The sequence below is a fragment of the Triticum dicoccoides genome, unplaced genomic scaffold, assembly GCF_002162155.2.
Source record: "Triticum dicoccoides isolate Atlit2015 ecotype Zavitan unplaced genomic scaffold, WEW_v2.0 scaffold26862, whole genome shotgun sequence".
Classification (NCBI taxonomy): Eukaryota; Viridiplantae; Streptophyta; class Magnoliopsida; order Poales; family Poaceae; genus Triticum; species Triticum dicoccoides.
Window position 1 is genome coordinate 18,901 of NW_021258770.1, and position 8,810 is coordinate 27,710.

At 46.4% G+C, this 8,810-nt stretch overlaps 1 non-coding gene across 1 annotated transcript; it reads right to left on the reverse strand.

Moving 5' to 3' along the window:
- On the reverse strand, nucleotides 1–119 carry LOC119345697. Its single transcript, XR_005167145.1, has one exon. It is a non-coding gene; the product is annotated as a 5S ribosomal RNA (ribosomal RNA).
- Nucleotides 120–8,810: the final 8,691 nt, after the last annotated feature.

Below are 8,810 nucleotides of genomic sequence, written 5' to 3' on the forward strand. Positions count from 1 at the left end.
GGAATGCAACACAAGGACTTCCCAGGAGGTCACCCATCCTAGTACTACTCTCGCCCAAGCACGTTTAACTTCGGAGTTCTGATTGGATCCGGTGCTTTAGTGCTGGTATGATCGCATCCGACATGTGTTGGGAAACGTAGCAGAAAACAAAAATTTCCAACGGTTTCACCAAGATCCATCTATGAGTTCATCTAGCAACGAGTGATCGGATGCATCTACATACCTTTGTTGATCGCGAGCGGAAGCGTTCAAAGAACAGGGATGATGTAGTCGAACACGACGTGATCCAAATCACCGGAGATCCTAGCACCGAACGGATGGCACCTCCGCATTCAACACACGTACGGAAGAGCCACGTCTCCTCCTTCTTGATCCAGCAAGGGGGGAGGAGAGGTTGAGGGTGATGGCACCAGCAGCAGCACGACGGCGTGGTGTTGATGGAGCTGCAGTACTCTGGCAGGGCTTCGCCAAGCACTATGGAGGAGGAGGAGGAGGAGGAGTTGGAGAGGGAGAAGGCGGCAACCAAAGGCGTGTATCAAAAAGCCCTCCTTCCCCCACTATATATAGGGGTGCCAGGGGGGCGCCGGCCCTAGGAGATCCAATCTCCTAGGGGGGCGGCGGCCAAGGGAGGTTTCCCTTCCCCCCAAGGCACCTAGGGGTGCCTTCCACTAGTGGGACTCCTCCCCTTTGGAAACCCTAGGTGCATGGGCCTATTGGGGCTGGTGCCCTTTGCCCATGTAGGCCAAGGCGCACCCCCTACAGCCCATGTGCCCCCCGGGGTAGGTGGCCCCACCCGGTGGGCCCCCGGGACCCTTCCTGTGGTCCCGATATAATACCGATAACCCCGAAACTTGTCCCGATGGCCGAAATAGCACTTCCTATATATAATTCTTTACCTCCGGACCATTTCGGAACTCCTCATGATGTCCGGGATCTCATCCGGGACTCCAAACAACATTCGGGTTACTGCATATACATATCCCTACAACCCTAGCGTCACCGAACCTTAAGTGTGTAGACCATACGGGTTCGGGAGATATGTAGACATGACTGAGAAGACTCTCCGGTCAATAACCAACAGCGGGATCTGGATACCCATGTTGGCTCCCACATACTCCACGATGATCTCATCGGATGAACCACGATGTCAAGGATTCAAGCAACCCCGTATTCAATTCCCTTTGTCAATCGGTATGTTACTTGCCCGAGATTCGATCGTCGGTATCCCAATACCTCGTTCAATCTCGTTACCGGCAAGTCACTTTACTCGTACCGTAATGCATGACCCCGTGACCAGACACTTGGTCACTTTGAGCTCATTATGATGATGCATTACCGAGTGGGCCCGGTGATACCTCTCCGTCATATGGAGTGACAAATCCCAGTCTCGATCCGTGTCAACCCAACAGACACTTTCGGAGATACCCATAGTATACCTTTATAGTCACCCAGTTACGTTGTGACGTTTGGCACACCCAAATCACTCCTACGGTATCCGGGAGTTACACGATCTCATGGTCTAAGGAAAAGATACTTGACATTGGAAAACTCTAGCAAACGAACTATACGATCTTTAAGCTATGTTTAGGATTGGGTCTTGTCCATCACATCATTCTCCTAATGATGTGATCTCATTATTAATGACATCCAATGTCCATAGTCAGGAAACCATGACTATCTGTTGATCAACGAGCTAGTCAACTAGAGGCTTACTAGGGACATGTTGGTGTCTATTATTCACACATGTATTACGATTTCTGGATAATACAATTATAGCATCAATAAAGACAATTATTATGAACAAGGAAATATAATAATAATGCTTTTATTATTGCCTCTAGGGCATATTTCCAACAGTCTCCCACTTGCACTAGAGTCAATAATCTAGTTACATTGTGATGAATCGAACACCCATGGAATTCTGGTGTTGATCATGTTTTGCTCTAGGGAGAGGTTTTGTCAATGGATCTGCTACATTCAGGTCCGTATGTACTTTACAAATCTCTATGTCTCCATTTTGAACATTTTCACGAATGGAGTTGAAGCGACGCTTGATGTGCCTTGTCTTCTTGTGAAACATGGGCTCCTTGGCAAGTGCAATAGCTCCAGTGTTGTCACAGAAGAGTTTGATTGGCCCCGACGCATTGGGTATGACTCCTAGGTCGGTGATGAACTCCTTCATCCATATTGCTTCATGTGCTGCCTCCGAGGCTGCCATGTACTCCGCTTCACATGTAGATCCCGCCACGACGCTCTGCTTGCAGCTGCACCAGCTCACTGCTCCACCATTCAACATATACACGTATCCGGTTTGTGACTTAGAGTCATCCAGATCTGTGTCGAAGCTAGCGTCGACGTAACCCTTTACGACGAGCTCTTCGTCATCTCCATAAACGAGAAACATTTCCTTAGTCCTTTTTAGGTACTTCAGGATATTCTTGACCGCTGTCCAGTGTTCCTTGCCGGGATTACTTTGGTACCTTCCTACCAAACTTACGGCAAGGTTTACATCAGGTCTGGTACACAGCATGGCATACATAATAGAACCTATGGCTGAGGCATAGGGGATGACGCTCATCTCTTCTATATCTTCTGCCGTGGTCGGACATTGAGCTGAGCTCAATTTCACACCTTGCAACACAGGCAAGAACCCCTTCTTAGACTGATCCATATTGAACCTCTTCAATATCTTATCAAGGTATGTGCTTTGCGAAAGACCTATGAGGCGTCTCGATCTATCTCTATAGATCTTGATGCCTAATATATAAGCAGCTTCACCAAGGTCCTTCATTGAAAAACTCTTATTCAAGTAGGCCTTGATGCTGTCCAAGAGTTCTATATTATTTCCCATCAAAAGTATGTCATCTACATATAATATGAGAAATGCTACAGAGCTCCCACTCACTTTCTTGTAAACACAGGCTTCTCCATAAGTCTACGTAAACCCAAATGCTTTGATCATCTCATCAAAGCGAATGTTCCAACTCCGAGATGCTTGCACCAGCCCCTAAATTGAGCGTTGGAGCTTGCACACCTTGTCAGCATTCTTAGGATCGACAAAACCTTCCGGCTGCATCATATACAATTCTTCCTTAAGGAAACCATTAAGGAATGCCGTTTTGACGTCCATCTGCCATATTTCATAATCATAAAATGCGGCAATTGCTAACATGATTCGGACGGACTTCAGCTTCGCTACCGGTGAGAAAGTCTCATTGTAGTCAACCCCTTGAACTTGTCGATAACCCTTAGCGACAAGCCTAGCTTTATAGATGGTCACATTACCATCCGCGTCTGTCTTCTTCTTAAAGATCCATTTATTTTCTATGGCTCGCCGTTCAACGGGCAAGTCAGTCAAAGTCCATACTTCATTTTCATACATGGATCCTATCTCGGATTTCATGGCTTCTAGCCATTTGTCGGAATCCGGGCCCGCCATTGCTTCTTCATAGTTCGAAGGTTCACCGTTGTCTAACAACATGATTTCCAAGACAGGGTTGCCGTACCACTCTGGTGCGGAACATGTCCTTGTGGACCTTTGAAATTCAGTAGGAGCTTGATCAGAAGTATCTTGATCATCATCAATAACTTCCTATCTAGTCGGTGCAGGCACCTCAGGACCATTTTCCTGAGTTGCGCCATTTTCCGGTTCAAGAGGTAATACTTCATCAAGTTCTACTTTCCTCCCACTTACTTCTTTCGAGAGAAACTCTTTCTCTAGAAAGGACCCATTCTTGGCAACAAAGATCTTGCCATCGGATCTGAGGTAGAAGATATACCCAATAGTATCTTTAGGGTATCCTATGAAGACGCATTTTTCCGATTTGGGTTCGAGCTTTTCAGGTTGAAGTTTCCTGACATAAGCATCGCATCCCCAAACTTTTAGAAACGACAACTTAGGTTTCTTCCCAAACCATAATTCAAACGGTGTCGTCTCAACGGATTTCGACGGTGCCCTATTTAAAGTGAATGCGGCAGTCTCTAAAGCATAGCCCCAAAAAGATAGTGGTAAATCGGCAAGAGACATCATAGATCGCACCATATCTAATAGAGTGCGAATACAACGTTCGGACACACCATTACGCTGAGGTGTTCTAGGCGGCGTGAGTTGTGAAACTATTCCACATTTTCTTAAGTGTGTGCCAAATTCGTGACTCAAGTATTCTCCTCCACGATCTGATCGCCGGAACTTGATTTTCCTGTCACGTTGATTTTCAACCTCACTCTGAAATTCCTTGAACTTTTCAAAGGTCTCAGACTTGTGTTTCATTAAGTAGACATACCCATATCTACTCAAGTCATCAGTGAGGGTGAGAACATTATGATAGCCACCGCGAGCCTCAACACTCATTGGACCGCACACATCAGTATGTATGATTTCCAATAAGTTGGTTGCTCGCTCCATTGTTCCTGAGAACGGAGTCTTGGTCATTTTACCCATGAGGCATGGTTCGCACGTGTCAAATGATTCATAATCAAGAGACTCTAAAAGTCCATCAGCATGGAGCTTCTTCATGCGTTTGACACCTATGTGACCAAGGCGGCAGTGCCACAAGTATGTGGGACTATCATTATCAATCTTACATCTTTTGGTACTTACACTATGAATATGTGTAGCATTACGCTCGAGATTCATAAAGAATAAACCATTCACCATCGGAGCATGACCATAAAACATATCTCTCATATAAATAGAACAACCATTATTCTCGGATTTAAATGAGTAGCCATCTCGAATTAAACGAGATCCTGATACAATGTTCATGCTCAAACTTGGCACTAAATAACAATTATTGAGGTTCAAACCTAATCCCGTAGGTAAATGTAGAGGTGGCGTGCCGACGGCGATCACATCGACCTTGGAACCATTCCCGGCGCGCATCGTCACCTCGTCCTTCGCCAGTCTCCGTTTATTCCGCAGCTCCTTTCGTTTTGCCGGCCTTCTTGTCCGTAAGTATTTGGGGCAGTTCCGCTTCCAGTGACCACTTTCCTTGCAATAAAAGCACTCAGTCTCGGGCTTGGGTCCATTCTTTGGCTTCTTCCCAGCAGCTTGCTTGTCGGGCGCGGCAACTCCCTTGCCGTCCTTCTTGAAGTTCTTTTTACCCTTGCCCTTCTTGAACTTAGTGGTTTTATTGACCATCAACACTTGATGTTCCTTCTTGACTTCTACCTCTGCTGATTTCAGCATAGCAAATACTTCAGGAATGGTCTTTTCCATCCTCTGCATATTGAAGTTCATCACAAAGCTCTTGTAGCTCGGTGGAAGCGACTGAAGGATCCTGTCAATGACCGCGTCATCTGGGAGATTAACTCCCAGCTGAGTCATGCGGTTATGTAACCCAGACATAGTGAGTATGTGCTCACTGACAGAACTATTTTCCTCCATCTTACAGCTGAAGAATTTGTCGGAGACTTCATATCTCTCGACCCGGGCATGAGCTTGAAAAACCATTTTCAGCTCTTCGAACATCTCATATGCTCCATGTCTCTCAAAACACTTTTGGAGCCCCGGCTCTAAGCTGTAAAGCATGCCGCACTGAACAAGGGAGTAGTCATCGGTACGTGCCTGCCAAGCGTTCATAACGTCTTGTTCTGCAGGGAGAACAGGTGCATCACCTAGCGGTGCTTGGAGGACATAATCTTTCTTGGCAGCTATGAGGATGATCCTCAGGTTCCGGACCCAGTCCGGGTAGTTGCCGCCATCGTCTTTCAGCTTGGTTTTCTCTAGGAACGCGTTGAAGTTGAGGACTACGTTGGCCATTTGATCTTCAAGACATATTGTAAAGATTTTACACTAAGTTCATGATAATTAAGTTCATCAAATTATAATGAACTCCCACTTAGATAGACATCCCTCTTCTAGTCATCTAAGTATAACATGATCCGAGTTAGCTAGGCCGTGTCCGATCATCACATGAGACGGACTAGTCAACGTCGGTGAACATCTTCATGTTGATCGTATCTTCTATACGACTCATGCTTGACCTTTCGGTCTTCTGTGTTCCGAGGCCATGTCTATGCACATGCTAGGCTCGTCAAGTCAACCTAAGTGTATTGTGTGTGTAAATCTGTCTTACACCCGTTGTATGTGAACGTTAGAATCTATCACACCCGATCATCACGTGGTGCTTCGAAACAACGAACTATCGCAACGGTGCATAGTTAGGGGGAACACTTTCTTGAAATTATTATGAGGGATCATCTTATTTACTACCATCGTTCTAAGCAAACAAGATGCAAAACATGATAAACATCACATGCAATCAAATAATAATAGTGACATGATATGGCCAATATCACATAGCTCCTTTGATCTCCATCCTGGGGTTCCATGATCATCTTGTCACCGTCATACTCATCGACATGTAAGTTGTGATTCCTATTACAATATCATGAACATCTCATACATCACATATAGATCATTCATCATTCATCACAACTTTGGCCATATCATATCACAAAGCACTTGCTGCAAAAACAAGTTAGACGTCCTCTAATTGTTGTTGCAAGTTTTACGTGGCTGAAGTAGGGTTCTAGCAAGAACGTTTTTTTACCTACGTGAAAGCCACAACGTGATTTGTCAACTTCTATTTATCCTTCATAAGGACCCTTTTCATCGAATCCGCTCCAACTAAAGTAGGAGAGACAGACACCCGCCAGCCACCTAATGCAACTAGTGCATGTTAGTCGGTGGAACCGGTCTCACGTAAGCATACATGTAAGGTTGGTCCGGGCCGTTCATCCCACAATACCGTTGAAGCAAGATAAGACTAGTAGCGGCAAGAAAGTTGACAACATCTACGCCCACAACAAATTGTGTTCTACTCGCGCAAGAAGAACTACGCATAAACCTAGCTCATGATGCCACTGTTGGGGAACGTAGCAGAAAACAAAAATTTTCCTACGGTTTCACCAAGATCCATCTATGAGTTCATCTAGCAACGAGTGATCGGATGCATCTACATACCTTTGTAGATCGCAAGCGGAAGCGTTCAAAGAACGGGGATGATGTAGTCGAACACGACGTGATCCAAATCACCAGAGATCCTAGCACCGAACGGACGGCACCTCCGCGTTCAACACACATACGGAACAGCCACGTCTCCTCCTTGTTGATCCAGCAAGGGGGGAGGAGATGTTGAGGGAGATGGCACCAGCAGCAGCACGACGGCGTGGTGTTGATGGAGCTGCAGTACTCCGGCAGGGCTTCGCCAAGCACTATGGAGGAGGAGGAGGAGGAGGAGGAGTTGGAGAGGGAGAAGGAGGCAACCAAAGGCGTGTATCAAAAAGCCCTCCTTCCCCCACTATATATAGGGGTGCCAGGGGGGCGCCGGCCCTAGGAGATCCAATCTCCTAGGGGGGTGGCGGCCAAGGGAGGTTTCCCTTCCCCCCAAGGCACCTAGGGGTGCCTTCCACTAGTGGGACTCCTCCCCTTTGGAAACCCTAGGCGCATGGGCCTATTGGGGCTGGTGCCCTTGGCCCATGTAGGCCAAGGCGCACCCCCTACAGCCCATGTGGCCCCCCGGGGCAGGTGGCCCCACCCGGTGGGCCCCCGGGACCCTTCCGGTGGTCCCGGTACAATACCGATAACCCCGAAACTTGTCCCGATGGCCGAAATAGCACTTCCTATATATAATTCTTTACCTACGGACCATTCCGGAACTCCTCGTGACATCCAGGATCTCATCCGGTACTCCGAACAACATTCGGGTTACTGCATATACATATCCCTACAACCCTAGCGTCACCGAACCTTAAGTGTGTAGACCCTACGGGTTCGGGAGATATGTAGACATGACCGAGAAGACTCTCCGGTCAATAACCAACAGCGGGATCTGGATACCCATGTTGGCTCCCACATACTCCACGATGATCTCATCGGATGAACCACGATGTCAAGGATTCAAGCAACCCCGTATTCAATTCCCTTTGTCAATCGGTATGTTACTTGCCCGAGATTCGATCGTTGGTATCCCAATACCTCGTTCAATCTCGTTACCGGCAAGTCACTTTACTCGTACCGTAATGCATGATCCCATGAAAAGACAATTGGTCACTTTGAGCTCATTATGATGATGCATTACCGAGTGGGCCCGGTGATACCTCTCCGTCATATGGAGTGACAAATCCCAGTCTCGATCTGTGTTAACCCAACAGACACTTTTGGAGATACCCGTAGTATACCTTTATAGTCACCCAGTTACGTTGTGACGTTTGGCACAACCAAAGCACTCCTACGGTATCCGGGAGTTACACGATCTCATGGTCTAAGGAAAAGATACTTGACATTGGAAAACTCTAGCAAACGAACTATACGATCTTTAAGCTATGTTTAGGATTGGGTCTTGTCCATCACATCATTCTCCTAATGATGTGATCTCGTTATCAATGACATCCAATGTCCATAGTCAGGAAACCATGACTATCTGTTGATCAACGAGCTAGTCAACTAGAGGCTTACTAGGGACATGTTGGTGTCTATTATTCACACATGTATTACGATTTCCGGATAATACAATTATAGCATGAATAAAGACAATTATTATGAACAAGGAAATATAATAATAATGCTTTTATTATTGCCTCTAGGGCATATTTCCAACAACATGTTACCCCCATCTTCGTCCCTTATGCATGCCCCTCCCAGCTCCACTACAAAGACGAGTGTACTTTGCTTTGCCCGCCGCTACACGCGTGAATAATGACCAACGAGCTAAAACTTACCGCAAACGTGCAAAATAATAAAACGTGGTAAATGTATGTTGTGCCCGTGCGTTTTCTTTTGCACGTCGCGCAAAAAAATTAAAAAG